Source organism: Oryzias latipes, chromosome 14 (genome assembly GCF_053564925.1).
Source record: "Oryzias latipes strain Hd-rR chromosome 14, Olatipes_Hd-rR_3.1".
Classification (NCBI taxonomy): Eukaryota; Metazoa; Chordata; class Actinopteri; order Beloniformes; family Adrianichthyidae; genus Oryzias; species Oryzias latipes.
Genome location: NC_136250.1, coordinates 25,742,676 through 25,758,827, shown reverse-complemented (window position 1 = coordinate 25,758,827; position 16,152 = coordinate 25,742,676).

Below are 16,152 nucleotides of genomic sequence, written 5' to 3'. Positions count from 1 at the left end.
GATCCATCAAGAAGAAACGGGTTCAGGTTCTTTAGTTTCTTCATGTGAAGAAATTCTGTAAAGCTCTGACAACACCAGTTGTTCATGAACAATAATGCCTTTTATTTAAAATAAAAACAACAGAACAAATGAAGGGGTGCATGGTGGTGTAGTGGTTAGCACTCTTAACCCACGGTGAGATGGTCTTTGTTCAAATCCCAGCTAGGTTCTTGTGTGTTCTCCTCATACATGTGTGTGTTTTCTTAAAATGCACTCCCTATGCAGGTTAGGCAGGCCTGTTCACTGAATGCTTTTAAATCCAAGTTGAAAACTCACTTTTTCGCCCTGGCTTATAACTCAGTGAGAGTTGATGTTTTTATTGATTTGATTGATTTTATGTTGTTTGTTTTAGATTGTTGTTTTGTTTTTGTCCTACGTTGTTAAGCACTTTGGTCAGCCTCTGCTGTTTTAACCCTTGTGCTATCTTAGATGACCCACCCTTACATTGACGTGTTATTCGTACCATGATAAAGGTGGATAAAGGTGGAAAGATTTCATGTAATCCATGGACACCAGTGAAGATCACAAATCATTGAAGAAAAACGGTTCAGAGCACTGTCTAGTGGGTCTAGATCATTGTTTTTCAACCAGTGTGCCGCGGCACACTAGTGTGCCGTGGGAGATGGCCAAGTGTGCCGTGGGAAATTGCCCTCATTAACTGATCTAAAAACATTTTCCATCTCCAGGATTTCAGCTCTCTGTTCATACAAACAGGCCCTGATAAAACACTGAGTAGTTAGGAATATATAAGATCGTAAAATACTTTTTTCTTTGCGTTTATTTTATCTTATTAAAGACATTTTGATGAGAATGACGGTACCGAGATTCAGCTGCAGCTTCGGCTGTATTTTGGAAAAGTCCCGTCCCTTTAACTGTCTCCACCAATCATTCTTGGGGAGCTTAATCACATGTCATCAGTCTGACCAATCAGAAAGGGTTAAAGTCTTCACTTCCTTTTCCCGATTTAGCTCGCAAAGTCGCTCAGTTCTAACAAAAATACCAGCTAAAGCTCGTCTTTAGCGGTGTAGCTTTCCACAGAATCCGGTATCAGACCGTGGAATAAGTTAACAAAACAATGAAGCTCCGAAAAGCGATCTCCGGCCGTTTTATGCACTACATCTCCCATGATGCATTGGGTTGTGAGAGTGACAGTGCACAAGGAGATCTGTTGTTAAACGTCTTGAAACCAACAAACACACGTTAAACCGTTTTTAAATCTTCTAACTTAACTTTTATTGCATCTTTTAGAAAAAAACAGCTGCAGTTTCCAGCTTTTTCTGCAACAATTATCTCAAAAATGCATGTGAGATTGTGGAGGGGCTTTAGATGAATACAGACTATGAGTTTCTCCTTTTATATTTTTTTTGGATGCTGGTGTGCCGCGGGATTTTTGTCAAGGTTAAAGTGTGCCGTGGCTCAGGAAAGGTTAAAAAACACTGATCTAGATGACCCAACTCTCATTGTTAAAGTGCCTAGGATAGCACAAGGGTTACAAGGGCTGTGTCCGAATTACCGCCCTAACCACTATATAGTGCAGTCGCCATTTTGTAGTGCTGTCCGAATCTACAGTTCAAAAATCATGTGCACTAGAAATTTCCCAGAATTCTCTACGAAAAACCAGTGTGGATCGATGCTCACTCGATCGGCGAATATTGCCCAGAATGCACTGCGTTCATACCAGAATGCATTGCGTGTGACCCACGATACACTGCGTTTGAATTATTCAAAGATGGCGGACGGTTGCGCTAGAAAGAGGACTTAAAAATGTAAGTATATTTAAAAGTATCTTGTATATGTTGAAAATATATTTGTAAATACGTAAGATGATGTGTTTAATATGTTTTATTCCTCAATCGACTATCTACATTGTTTTGAAGCTCATCAATTTTGGTAATGCTAAAGCTAACGCTAGCGCGAATTAGCATTGAAGGCTAAAAACAAACGCTGTCGATAGTACATCAAAAAACAGTGAGTTCTAACCGTAGTCATAAGTTATTAACACATTTTTAAAATGTGTTTATATATGTGGGGACTGACGAGGATGAGGAAAATCTGATCCATCTGTGGATGGAGAAAGAGCCTGTTTGTTATCAGGCAAGCTCGTGCCGGATGGGAGTGAGAGACACTTGATCAGATTTGTATTTATTTATCATTAAACTGTAATCGTTGTCATTTTGGGGTAAAGGTTGTTGTTGAAAGAGGAGAGGAGGAGAGAGCAAGAAGGGACAAAGAGTGACAGGAGAGTCTGTTAAGGTTACTTGAGTTTAAAATATTGTTCACAAAATGTAACGTCGTCGTTGTTTTTGCCATTTGTTTAATAAATGCAGGAACAAAAATGAATTATTTACATGTATTATTTAAATCTGAGCCATTTTAACAATCTCAAAAGGATTTTCATATAAATATCAAATGTACATATTTACATTTACGTTTTATATGTTAACATTTATTTTTATACATCTTAACAATAATCTTGGTCTTCTAGAGTCATGTGTGTCACAGTTGGAGCTAAAAGGAAAGCAGAGATCTGTCCTCGCAGACGGACGCCTCTTTACCCGTCCTACTGGTTCCTGGTGTGGCTCAACATCTGTGGCTCCCAGCAGTCCCCTTCGCTGATGCACAGAATGTGCAGAACTGAACTGCAGGCAATGATTTTCAATGCAAAGGTTGGTTTTACTTCCAGTGCCCCCAGAAGTATTGCTCTCCTCCTCATCTTCATAATGCCAAATGCTCTCTCCACCACAGAGTGTGCCTTGGCGTGGTGCTGGTTGTAACGGGCCTGAACCGCATTCCTCATGGGTTCAATGTAGGGTGTCAGCAGCGTGATGGGATGAGCAATGCAGGGATACCCACCATCACCCAAAAAGATCCTTCAGGTGGGTAATGTTTGATTTACATAAATTGGGCTTTTACGTAGAACCTGTGAACTGTGGACTGATCCTTGATTCCCAACAAAAATATCTCTAAATTTGGCATTAGTCACATACAGCCTGCAGTTGAATGGAATAAAAAAGCTTCCTGTTAAAATAACAAGCTGCATTTTCTTTTAGGGCCTTTATTCTTATGTGGCAGCCATCAATGCTCCTTGTGACCCTTTGGAAGGTGAAAGACCAAGCAAGCTGCTATAAAACCAGAGGTGACTAATGACAGTTCATTCCCACTGGATGCTGGGTGACCCTGCTCATCAGCTGGAGGATGCGGTCTGCCGCTCACAGTGGACCGTGGCATGTCAAAGGCTCTGGGTACCACACCGTAAGATGTGCCACATGCCAGCCAGAAAAGAAACACCAGGACCTCAGTCTCCTGTGCCCCCCCCCAGAGTGTGAGGAACCCGAAGCTGCTCCACCAGATGCTCAATGGTCCTGCGGGTCAACCGATCTGCGGGTCTGCCGGTCTGGTTTTGTGTCGGACTGACCATCAGCGTAAAGGGCCACGACAGACACCTTTATGTTGGCAAAGCAGTAGAGATGTGGAAGACCCTGTAAAATAGAAAAATAATTATTTCATTGAGAAAATTAAATCTGATTTTTTTGAATGTTTCATTTTATTCTGATGTCTTACATTTTAGTTTATGACGTATTTATAAATGCTGGAAAATCTCATGGGTTTTTTTTGGCTGGGTTTTTGGATTTTTATATAAATATTTAAAAATTAAAGTATTTTTGTTTAAAACAAGTGATATGGTTTGACTCTGAATAAAAAATACTAAACTTTGATCTAACAAGTGTTTCATGAAGTTAGACTATACAGTTCAGAGTCCAGTGTTGAAAAAGAATTTTAAACTCTTACGCAGACTGTGTAACCTTGAGCACAATTAGTGACAAATGCTTAAATTGAACTAATAAAAAAAACTTTAAGTTTAACTCACAAGTTGTTCATGTCTGGTCAGGGCATCCAGAGGAAATCTTCGGAGACGTCTGCTTCTCCTTGCCGCCCTGTGATGCTGCATATCTGCTCGTTTTTGGTTTGATCCCATGAAAAACGGTTGAATTATTGCCAGGAACACGGACAGATTCATATATAAAACTATTTTCAGTAAGGTAGAAGAGAAAACTACAGAAAAAAATGCCTCCTCGCAAGAGCCCGTAAATCGTTCAGCGGCACAAAAATAAATATTGCCATGGAGTAATAACATGGGGGTTTATTTATCAACAAATACATAAAGTCTACACCAATGTGTTTGTAATTTTATTATTTATAAATCAGCCACATTTTCCATGATCAGAACACAGCAGATTCATAAATACTCTTCATAAAATGTTCATATTTATTATATTTTTAATTTGACAAATGGGTGTCATTCCTCCGCGTTAAATAGAAGTAGTTCCCCTCCAGACCAGGTGGTGGCGGTAATGCGCCACTTTGTTTCCGTGCCAAGCGCCATTTGAAAAAACCCGAAAGAGAAAACTAGTGAGCACGGGTGTCCGAATTGCTTTGAAAATTCAGAGAACTATATAGAGAACTATATAGTGCCGCACTATATAGGGTTTTAGTAGTTAGGGGTTAGGGCGGTAATTTCGGACACAGCCAAGGACTTTATGAATAAAGCTAACTTGACTCCAGAAAGTTCAGTTTCCAAAAACAGGATTCATAGCTTAATTGATGATCCTTAATCGTCTCTAGGTGTATAGGTGTAACAGACTGGAAACCTGGACAGGGTGAACACCGCCCTCATCCAACAGTTGCTGGATTTGCTCCAGCAACCTCATGACCACAAAAGTAAATTAGTTCTGAAGATGAATGGATAAACAGACTAAAGAAAAGACAGAATTGACAAAAGATTCAAGTAGATGAGATTTGATGAAAAGAATGATTCTGATGTTTCAAAGCTCAAGAAGAGATTTCTGCTGCTTTGCTCCTCATGGTTTCAAACGCCCACTCTGATAGAAATCTTCAGCATTTTGCTGAAGCTCTTTAAAGAAAATTAAGCTTAAATTGCATTTCTGAGTACAGTATTTCAAATGAATTAAACCACACATTTTGCAAGGAGGATGTGAACACTAAAATATAATCCTTTCCTTGCATTTTCGCTATAATTATGTCACACAATGAGTCGAGTTGAAGTAGAAAATGAAAAAAAAAACATTTTGGAGGATTGATTTCTAATATTATTTGTTTCATTTGATGCAGTTACATTGTATAAAAGGAAAAACCATTTCTGTTAATCCATTTTAATGATCAAATTAGATATTTCTAATTGAATTTTGCTACACATTTATCAGAGAACTTTTTGAAAATGAAATCTCAAATACAGTTTTCTTTATCATTTTAATGAGGTGACAGAATGAGCGGTGTTGAAGAAGAAAATGAAAAAGCTGTTTGCTTTTTCATTTTATTTTTGAATCAACACACAGCTTCATTTTGAAAATGAAAAAGCATTTCTGATATTGACTTTTATTTTTAATTATGCTACACAAATGCTTCCACAAAAAGGCTTAGCAAATAGAACAACAGATGATCAGAGTGGAACTTTAAGGTGGACTGAGGACACGGTGATGTGGAGGAGGTCAAATACAAATAGAGGGGTGCTGGTGACTAGCTTTGAAATGGTACAGAACTATTTTGAGTAAATTTAGAACTGGGCTGTAGTGGACTAATTTCAGGATGCAGAGAGGAGCTGAGAAAAAGCTTCTCATGTAATGTGGGTGGAAGCTGCTGCATGAACAAATGCTTTGACAGAAATGCTCATTGCTCTTTCTTCAACCCACAAAAAGAAAAAACTACCGTAAATTCCGGACTACACGGCGCACCCGATTACAAGCCGCACCCACCCATTTTCACGTGTTTAATTAGTTTTATACATACACAAGCCGCGTCAGAGTACAAGCCGCGCATATGTTAGGCTAGGCCATATTGTCATCCTGACCGATCACGGCCAGCATCCCAGAGTGAGTGCAATTCATTAGCCCGTTGTGGGTGTAGCCAGCTTTGCCTCTGGCTCATGTATTTGAGTGAATCAACATCTGTCAAACAGCATGGACCTCTATTCTGTTCACAAGTTCCTCAGTTATGGTGTTTTTATTTCATTTTTTTTTACTTATTGACAATCTAGGTATCATACATAAAACTACGAACAGTAACCATATAATCAACATTACATCCCTCAGTTATGATGAGGAAATTTACATCCGCGATTCCACATTTCCCATGAGTCTTAGGGGCTAAAGGCGGGGCCAATGCCCGGCTCGCCATTCTGTTGTACGTGTTTAAGAATGAGCAAGTAGCAGCAGTGCATGGAGGGGTGAACGGGTACAGCTCTCCTTCCGCTTGTGTCGCGGCAGCGTTATGGGAGTAACAGGGCTGGTTAAAAAACACACCGGTAAAATACAGCAGCGGCGACTGAAAAGCGCGCGCCTCAGCGCGATACGCGCGCCTCAGTGCGGCGCGTGCGTCAGAATTCAGAAGCCTCTGCACTCCGCGGACGCCTCTGCGCTCCACGGACGCCCCGCGCGCTCCTTGTCTCCCCTTCCTATCTACTCCGACACCTCTGGCCAGGCGGCTTCAGGGAGGAGCACTTCGTCCCCGTTGCGCCGGTGGACCGAGCAAATCGTGTCTGTGCAAAGCAATCAGACTTAATACTGTACGTTTTGTGTATGAGGGGCGGATGCGTTGTTACGTGTGGGAGCCTTCAGACTGCCATCGGCCCCGCAGCTCAATCAGCAGGAGAAGATGTCTCCAGCTCACACGGAGGCTGTGAGTTTTTCAAAGCAAAATTCCGCTTTTACGGTTTCCTTAGAAACCGTAAATGGAGTGTAAATTCACTCCATGCGCTGTTCTCTCCGTCACGCAGCAAACCGGCTTTTCCAAACCCGTTGGTGACGGTGGACTTTTTTACGCTGCTTTTAACGATTGCTTTTAACTTGAAAGCTTCATCATAATGTAGCGGCGATCTGGTGCACGTTGGGTCTAATGGCACCAAAGGATTCTGGGATGCGGCCGGGCATGCGTGTTTCATTTTGTTGAACCATGACTGAAGTGTCTAAGACCTGAAGTCAACTCCATGCTGTTTGGCTGCTTAGAGGTGTGTTGAATATAAATGCCTTGTGCTTGGTGTTAGATAGAGAATTCAAACTTTTCACTGAGTTCGATAGTACGTACATGGCGGCCGCTAATTAAATCCATAAATTAACCGCGTCACTGAATAAGCCGCAGGGCTGTAAGCGCAGGAAAAAAGTAGCGGCTTGTAGTCCGGAAATTACGGTATTTAAATAGGTTTAGATTTAGACCAACAAAGCCAAAGTGCAGCTTGAACAGCATAACATGACACAAGCTGGAAAAGGGAATTCTGCATACAGGATGAGAGGCCTTCCTCTAAACCCATGGAGGTTCCTGTTCTCTGATGTCAGGGTTCAAATGAAAAAAGTCTGAAAAGTAAATATTTGTTGCTTTGAGCACTAATGTCAGAGAATATAAGTGACTGTCTGTGTGTGTGTGTGAAGCATTAGCTGTAAAACAGAATTGGATAGAGTGAGTGAGACATGCATGACAACCTCAACCAAATGAAGTCAATATGGACAGAAGAACAGTTATTCTGACCAATAAAATGACTGAGTAACAGCTGTTTATTGCTTTATCCCTTGTGCTATCTTAGATGACCCCACCCTTACACATTGACGTGTCAAAGGTGGATAAAGGTGGAAAGATTTCATGTAATCCATGGACACCAGTGAAGATCACAAATCATTGAAGAAAAAAGGGTCAGAGCACTGTCTAGTGGGTCTAGATGACCCAACGTTAAAGTGCCTAGGATAGCACAAGGGTTACAGAAGTCTATGGGATTTTAGCTTCTTGGAACCAGCGGCTACTTCCTGTTTGAAACGTCAGGGGGGAGGAGTAACTCAGTCCAGTTCTAATTTACAGTCTAAGGACTGTCAGTGTGCATCCACATAATTACGTACAAAGGACATGAATATTGTTGATAAATATTTTATTTTGTTTGTTGCAGTAATAATACAGTATATAATATATAAAATAGTTTAAATAAAAGACCACTCTTTAAATGTAAGGTTTAATGTATTAGGAATTGATAACAACAATTCTTGCATTCAAATGTAGAATCAATGAAAGCTCAGATTAAAATGATCCACTCAATGACCTTCTTTTCTATTACCTGAACTAAATGCAGGAGCTAGGAGGAGGCTAGGGCTGAACAGTTGAATTCTGGGGCTCTCACTCTCTGCTGCAGTCCCGTCCATATTCCCCATCATTCACCTGTGCTCACCTGGATTTAAAGTCGGTGCTCCTGTCAGTCCTAGCTGGAAATCTGTCCGTTCTCTTTCTGGTCGTTCTTGCTGTTTCTGATCCACGCCTTCAGTTCCCTGAAAAATAATCTTTGCTCCTTCTCAGTCAGTTCTCCTGCCTCGTCGGTCTTTGTTTCTCAGTTCATTCCCTGAAGTGCCCTTCTTCTGGTCCTCTGTATTTCCAACTGCAAGTTCTATTTGCTGTGTTAAAGCACAAATCCCATTCCTGAATCCTTGACCCCTGTAACGGCAGTGCGCACAAATTCAAACAACTCTGGATGATGTCAATACTCTCATGTTTCCTGCTGAAAAGCATCTAAAGACAGAAATGCTCACAGAGTCTCAGCAGAAGTTTCTCCTTCCTGTTCATCAGGATTGTTTGCAGTTTGTGACTAAAATAAAATTGTGATCTACAATCAGGAAGAGATGTTTTTATATCTAAAGAAAACAAACTTCTTTGTTAAATATTAACAGACTGATCATAAAGTCATGAAGTCATTCAGACATCAGTTTCACTTTTTTGGAAAACTGGAATCTAAACGTGATCCAACAGTTTATTTAAGTATTTAGCCGTGAACAACACAAAACTGTTCTAATGAAGGACATTTGTGAGGCTATCTGTGATAAAAAATGTCATTATGAATGTGGAAACATTTGCAAAAAGACAAATACCATGCATAGATGTTAATGACTAATTGGGCGGCCGTGGTGCAGCGGTAGGGCGGTCGACCCATGATCATAAGATTGCAGGTTCGATTCCTGCCTTGCATGTCGAAGTGTCCTTGGGCAAGACACTGAACCCCACCTTGCCTCTGGTGGGAGGTTGGCGCCAGTGTTTGGCGGCGGAGCCGCCATCAGGGTGTGACTGGGTGAATGGGACTGTGACTGGAAAGCACTTTGGGCCTCAAAAGAATGTAGAAAGCGCTATATAAGTATACGCCATTTACCAATGACAGATGCAGCCCTATAACTTTGTCCGTACATTAGAATACACTGAACTGTTTTTTGCGTTGGGACAGCAAGAGCGATTTCTGTAACGGTCATTTATTAGTCTGTCGTGTTTTGTTTGATAAATGTTGGTTAAATTATGAGAAGTTTATTTTGAAGGTAATTTTATTTTGAAAATACCGGAAGTGCTTACCTTGCTTAGCGCACATTGTATGGACAGAGAAGAGAGACGCTGGAAGCAGGAGCACCACGTTTGTATGCAAAGAATACCAGATGTGGATGAGAGGACATTAAGAGTAACTCCCATTTCGACATGCAGCCAACAAGGTGATTTATTTATTTGTTTTAACTGTCTGTTTACAATGTATCTTCATCGTCAAAGAAGTTTCTATTATGGTTGTAAATGCAGTTTTCACGATGGATTTGGAGAGACCACATAAACCCGTTATGAGAACCATTTGCGTCTGTGAATGCCTGGTGTGGAGAAATAATTTCAACAGAGTAACCCTCAAGGTCGAAATACCCAACTACAAACAGCATGTGACTTGTCCCACCAGAGGCTCGAACATTTTGGACCACTGCTACATTACAATAAAGGACGCATATCGCTTTGATGCCCGCGCTGCCCTGGGACTTTCCGACCACTGCCTAGTCTATCTCATCCCAACCTACAGGCAAAAGCTGAAATCAGCTAAGCCATTGTGAGGACTGTAAAAAGATGGTCGAATGAGTCAAAGATGCAACTGCAAGCCCACTTTGACTGCACTGATTGGAGCGTCTTCGAGGCTGCTGCCTCAGACCTGGATGAACTCACTGACACTGTGACATCCTACATCAGCTTTTGTGAGGACATGTGTGTGCAGACCAAAACCTTCTGCACATTCAACAACAAACCATGCTTCTTCTCTTAGGAGATCCAAACAGAGGTATTATAGAGGTCACCTCTCCCCTTTTGAAAAAGGTTTGAAAATTCATGCATAGTGTTGTGTGTCTATTTGTTTCCCAAACTGCACATTTCATTTTTGGACGTCCTGAATCTGCGAAGGCCGGACGAGACGGCAACGATTTTTTAATTGTCGCCCAATTCAGGAAAAACACGACCTGTTAGGCTTTGTGGCTGTCAGCTCTCTCCGTCCTCAAGGCAAAAAGGCTTTTTTATTATTCAGTAAGGAAAGATGAAAACATACTAAATACGTCATTAGACTGGTGTGTTTTTGTCTAGTCTGCATTGCAGGTGTCGTGGCTCCATAAACACTCCAGTACAGAAAGAAAACAGAGACCAAAAGTCATGAACAGTCCTACTAATGACCTTAGCACATGTTATCTGCTACTGAGGACAGGAATCAAGTATATTACTGCAATACAATATCCATGCATACATAAAATCCATTAAATGAATAGTAAAAAGAACATAGAAAATATGATAGAACCCCTGTAATACATAATGAAAATATCATAGAAAATATTATGGAACCCCTCTTCATCTCCACAATACCCCTGTTTAGATCTCCTAAGAGACTGGGATGCTCCACATCCAGCACCCGGATCCTTAACACTGGCGCCCCCCAGGGGTGTGTTCTCACCCCTCTGCTCTTCTCCCTCCACACAAGCGACTGCACATCAGGACCCCCCTCTGTGAAACTCTTGAGGATGGCAGACGACACCGCAGTCATTGGGCTCATCCGGGACGATGATGAGTCTGCATACAGAGGAGACGTGGAGTGGCTGATCCTCTGATGCAGGCGAGGCTGGATTACTGTAACTCCTTGTTAGCAGCGTGTCCTAAGAGTTCCTTAAGAAATCTCCAGCTTGTTCAGAACGCAGCAGCTAGATTGTTAACAGGAACTAGCAGAAGAGATCACATCACTCCTGTGTTAGTTTCGCTCCATTGGCTCCCAGTTGATTCCAGAATCAAGTTCAAGATCCTCCTGTTAACCTATAAGGCCTTACATGGACTGGCCCCGTCCTATATTAAGGACCTCATAGTCCCTTACATCCAATGAGAACACTTCGCTCGCAAAAAGCAGGACTGCTTGTGGTTCCTAGAATTAGTAAAAGTACGGTTGGAGGTAGAGCGTTTAGCCACCAAGCCCCTGTCTTATGGAATAAACTCCCAGCTCATGTAAGAGAGGCCGACTCAGTTTCTACATTTGAAGTTAGACTGAAAACATTCCTCTTTGGACAGGCTTATTGTCAGACTAGTTAGTATTCAGAGATTATTTAACTTAATGTTAAGTTGTTTAAATTAAACTTCATAACTATTTCTTTTAAAAGGCTGCTAGAAGTTGAAGCTGGGGTAACTATGGTGCACTGGGGTTCTGCCTTCTTTTCTTTTCTACTTCTACCCTTCCTCTCCTCCATTCTTGATCATTATTTATCATTTAGTTCTCCATGCCTCTGTTTGGTACAGTGCGATTCATGTATTGTCCCTCTTTTCCTCTCCCCTCCTGGGGAGTGGGAGTGCTTCCAGACTCCAGTTGGCTCATCCGTGCTCCAGTTCCTGACCGTCTACCTCGCCTTTGCTCCACTCCTACACCTGGCTGTGGTTCCTGTCTCTGGCTCATCTCTGGCTCGTCTCTGCTCTGTACCTGACCGAGTACCTCGTCTCTGCTCCTGCTCCTGGCTGTGGTTCCTGTCTCCGGCTCGACTCGCGCCTTTGACTGTCCCCACAACTTCGAAGCCCATCGAGATGACTGTTGTTGTGATTTTGGGCTATACAAATAAAATTGAATTGAATTGAATAGGGTCCACCATCTCACGGGACCTTAAGTGGACCTCTCACATTGTCTCACTCTGGAAAAAGGCTCAGCTGAGGTTGTACTTCCTGCAACAACTCAAGAAGTTCAACCTGCCTCAGGAGCTGATGACCATCTTCTATACTGCAATAATCCAATCTGTCCTGACCACATCTGTCATGGTCTGGTTTGGATCAGCTACCAGACACGACAGGAACAGACTGCAGAGAATCATCAAATCTGCTGAGAGGATTATTGGTTCCAGCCTTCCCTCCATTCAGTACTTGTAGTGATCCACGGTCAGGAAGCGGGCTGGCAGAATCGTAAAAGACCCCTCTCATCCCGGACGCTGCCTTTTCAGCTTCCTCCTGTCAGGGCGGCGCTTTAGAACAATGCGCACCAAAACCACGAACCGTCACTCTGATGAACTCCTGACTCCTGACCACTCAAGAACACGAAACAAAACCACAGAAACTGTCACACCAGAACTACTGCTGAATTTTTACTTAGTCATTTTTCTCGTTTAGGTGTGTTTATTTATTCCTATATCTACCTTATATTACTTTATTTTTTGTTATCTATCCTTTTTTTTGTCTTACCCCGTTACACTTCTTTATACCTTGCTAGTTTGTACGAGAGCAAAGACACCAAAGACAAATTCCCTGTACATACTTGGCCAATTAAGCTGATTCTGATTTTAATGAAACACGTATTCACCTGACTTCAGATGAAACGTCTGTACAAGTAAATAGATGAAAATGTCATATCATATTTGAGAACCTAACAACAAGTTCACACTACAAAGAAATATAAATTTTTTCACACCAATAACAGTTTAAAAACACAAATACAGGTGCAGACAGAGAGGACTACTGTAATGAGAAACAGGCACGCTTCCGCTTACCGCTTAGAATTCCAGGAATTTCAGGGTCAGATCATGACTTCATGTACATTTAACTTTCCCAACTGCCCATTTAACAAAGTCTCAACTACAGAATCACTGTCAGTTTATATAATGGGAGTGACTTTATAACCATGGTTGGACAGAAACCTTTGACCTTCTCAAGAGTTCTATGACAAGCTGAGAGGTCTGAGGTGAGTTAAAAGGCTGTGGTTTTCATGTGCATAATTGTTTATCAGAAATTGTTATTAAAGTAAATGTTTTTATTAAATGTAGGATGTCCAAGAGGCCAGTCACTTGAAGTAATTCAGTCATTATTTGTGTAAATAAACAGCAACATTTGAAAGTTAATGAGTCCGCTTAAGGAACTGTTAACACTTTCAGAAATGTCTAACTAAACCATGAATAAGCAGCAGTTATGATTTAAGGCATATTCTCAAGCAGCCTAAGCAACAGTCTGTAAACCAGAGCTGCCCTACCCTGATCCTCCATGCAGATCCCCCCCTGCTGTCTTCCAGCTGACGCTTCCCTCCGACTGAATACACCTGAGCCAGGTGATCAACACAACGTTGCAACAATTCATTCTGAAAACTAGTCAAGTTACTAAAGAATGAACACACAAAACGAGATGAAACACAAAAGAGTTTCTTAATTTTGGAGGAACAATTTTCAGATGAACACAATAACTGACATTTTCATCATCATTTTGCATCCTTTCCATACATTAACCCCCCCCCCCCCCCCCCCCCCCCCCCCCAAACATAATGATCATAGAGTAGGTCAGTGAAGAGAAAACCATTACCTAGACGTTTGGCAAATTTAGAAATATATTCACAGAATAATTTAGAAATCCTTTTTCTTACGAAAACGTACCAAAATAAATAAGATTGTTTAAACATATCATGAGGAAATATTTCATTGAAGCTGACCCTATCCTCCCAACACAACAAAGATTTGGTCAGAAAATCACTTTGTATATTTTAAGGAATTTTTTTGATTGATTGATTGATTGATTGATTGATTGATTGATTGATTGATTGATTGATCTCAAACATTGTAGTCAAAGTAATAAAGAATGTACACAAATTTACAGAAATTATTAAATGCATAGATTTAAAAAAACAGGAAAAAAAACGAGAAAAAAAACGCTTTCATCACATCTGCTTTATTAAAAACAGTGATCATTAACTAAAGTCAAGTAGAGCTTCATTTATTGCTTGAAAAACAGTGGAAAGGAGTTTATATAAAACCCACCCCTTCTGAGTCCTTTTTATAGTTTTACGTAGTTTTTGTAATCCGGTTCTGATCTGATAGATTCTCTTCAAGTTACAATATCCAGTTTCTGTTAATGACTGATAATTTTCAGAATATTTATATAAAACTGACAGTGTGCTCAGTGAATGTCTCAGGCAATGGAGAGCAGAGGATACAGTGCTGGAGGACAGATCCTCATGGGAGGACAAACCCCTGCATGGGATGTACCACCGGACCAAAACTGAAGTGGCTGATATCAAGAAGTCCTACCAATGGCTAGAAAGGGCTGGCAGGGCAGCACTGAGGCACTCATCCTGGCAGCTCAGGAACAAACCCTGAGCACCAGAGCAATAGAGGCTCAGATCTACCTTGACCAGATCCTGTAAGGAACTGGTCACAGTGGCTTTCTTCCTTTTGCAGTCAAAGCACTCAGTGTCTGAAAATGTCGTTGGGCTCAATCTCAACAAATCTGCGTGTGGAGTTGTCATTCGCGGTCTGTGGGTATGGAAGGGGAAATCCTTGTGACACACCCCTCACCTGCGTTTCTGAGAAAGTCAGCTGAGCCTCAGCTGTGCCGTCACCACTACTTATGCAGTCCTTTAATGAAGTTCCCCAATTGTTTGGCTTTTTTTTAGTGTAATGTACAGGTTAAAAAAAGCCAGGCAACCACATTTATACGGCAGTAATACATTTGTTATTCAAAACATAAATTCATTAGGGTATCTTGTCTAAAGACTTTTTCTATGTGCAGGGAGAGCTGGAAAACTGTGGTGGTTCTTGTTGAAGTTCTCTGCTTGGCTGTGGTTCTGTAATGTGCTGCCTTAGTTTGGCTTTGACTGAATGTGTTTTTAGGGGTTTGGGCTTTCTTTAAGACGGCCTAACATTTACCCCAAGAACACAGATGTTAAACTGTAACACTGAAGCCGACACATGCCATACCCCTAACAAAAAGTACACCCCATCATGTCGAGCTGTGTTTTATCCAAGCTGAACACGACTGAGGGTCACACACTGAGCTCTTGCATTTTCTGGATTCCAACTTTGGCTTAAACTTGAGAACATTGGAGACTGTTTTTAAGATTCGCTGCTTGTAAAAATGCCTGCGGCTTCCCCAGGTTCAGATGGTTCAGGACCTCAGAGAGCCTGTTTGTGCAATGGGAAAGAGAACAAAACACACAACAGTCTGCACAAGTGTTCCAACCTTTGCAAAGGGAGAGCCAGAAGAGTCAGCAACCAGCAACGTGTCCCGTCTCCGATCCGATCTGCTCTTAGCTCTCACCCTGCAGCAGGCAAATGTATTAAATATGGGCGGGAAGCAAGTGATGCAATGGCTCTGTGTATTTATGTGCATAAAATCAGCCTATGGTTGCCTGTGCTGTCACAGGACACAGGTATCATATAATATACCAGAAAATACTGTTTTATATACACAAAAATAAATATTTGAAGACCAAACCCCTTTTTATCACATTTCATAAAGAAGGTTTTTACTTTCAATCACTTCATTATATGAAAAAGAAGAATGGCTTGAAATTGCTTAGTTTTGTTCAGAAATACAAACTTCACAAGTACCCCTAACCAGTAGTAGACTATTTAGATTGGTTCTATATTCTTTTATTTTATTTTTATTTAACTTATTTGTTTTTATGTATTTGTGTGTCATGTTCATTGATTTTTTTTTTTTTCCTATATTCTTTATTTTCTATGTTAATGTTATTTTTGGCAATGGTGATTATTTTTCGAGGTAATGTTGATTACAGGGTTATTGTTCGTTATTAATTGTATCATACCTCAATTGTTAATAAAGTTAAAAAAAAACATTTGTGTTGGCTTCATGAATGAACATCAATAGAAACAAAAGATCACATTCTTCTGTTTGTGTGTCCCATAAAACTGAACAAAAAAATGACAAATTGTGAAAGTTGTTGTTTATTAAGTTGTTTATTTCTGGCATAAAGAAAACACAAATATAAAGAGAAAATAGCCTTTTTTGTGAATATGAAATAGTTTCTGTCATGTGTCACACATCCAAAGG